This window comes from Lemur catta, chromosome 9, assembly GCF_020740605.2.
Source record: "Lemur catta isolate mLemCat1 chromosome 9, mLemCat1.pri, whole genome shotgun sequence".
Taxonomy (NCBI): Eukaryota; Metazoa; Chordata; class Mammalia; order Primates; family Lemuridae; genus Lemur; species Lemur catta.
This window is the reverse complement of record NC_059136.1, coordinates 98,659,038-98,660,063: the sequence shown is the minus strand read 5'-3', so window position 1 is coordinate 98,660,063 and position 1,026 is coordinate 98,659,038. Positions and strand designations below refer to the sequence as shown.

General features: G+C 40.1%; 1 non-coding gene across 1 annotated transcript; it reads left to right on the top strand.

Moving 5' to 3' along the window:
- The first annotated feature begins 214 nt into the window (after positions 1 to 214).
- LOC123645472 lies at positions 215 to 345 on the top strand. Its single transcript, XR_006737587.1, has one exon. It is a non-coding gene; the product is annotated as a small nucleolar RNA SNORA44 (small nucleolar RNA).
- The last annotated feature ends 681 nt before the right edge of the window (positions 346 to 1,026 follow it).

Below are 1,026 nucleotides of genomic sequence, written 5' to 3'. Positions count from 1 at the left end.
CAGATGAAGTCAGGGCAATGGCCATCTTTGGCGGTTACAGGGACTGGGAGGAGGTTTTAGGTGTGCCCTGGGGTGCTAGTAATGTCCTCTCTTTTTATCTCAAAGTGTGTGCAAAGGTATGGTCACTTTTTAAAAATTTGTCAAGCCATACACTTGTGGTTTGTGCAATTTTCTACATATATGTTATAGCAGTTTATTAACATTGTCACTTCAAAAGCCTGTTTCTAAGGGCTGTGGCTGTCTGTGGCCATGGGATCTCCAGCTGCATGCCAGAGCAATCTGGAGGGGCGTGAGCAGCCCAGGTGAGCACGATACCTGCAGCTGCCATTTGCTTTTCCTGTAATATTTTGGGACCTGGGCTGGAAACCTTGCACTTGAGTTCAGGTGTTTGTCATCAACTTCCGTGTCCATGAGCGTACTGCATTCACGTCTTGATTTAGAGCTACCATGCCAAGCTTTTCTTTTGCAGGTTGCCCCAGAGTTTCTGAAGAATTGGAAGAAGCCAGCTTATTTTTTGAGCTGTGCTTTAGAGTAAGATCTTTGCTACCAGTAAAGCTGCCTTCACTTGTGATTGTGGATCTACAAAGGTGGAAGAGAAATGCCATGGGAAGAGGCAGGCAGCAACAACAGGTTATTTTAGGTGGAAACAGTAAGTTCTGGAAGGAGAGTTCTTTGTTTTTTGTCCCTTCTGTAGCTGGTACCTGAATTATAGAGAAACAATAACAAAATTCTGGAAGTGAAAAAACCAATGTCACTTCAAAATTGTAAGAGAATATTTCTTAAAACTATTTGTTAAGACCTAATTTGAATTTTTTTTTATTTTATAGACATTGTTTTAGGTGTTACAGCCACTTCATTCCAAACCCAGTGAAAAAGAAAGGCAGCGTGGAAACTGTGTTTTCATTCTCACCTTCTTGGTGAATTATGGACTCAGATCTTTTATTTACTAGGGGTAGATTCTGTTAATTAGCAATTATTTAAAATCCTTAAATACTATTGAAATACTGGCATATAAAAATAAAAGGA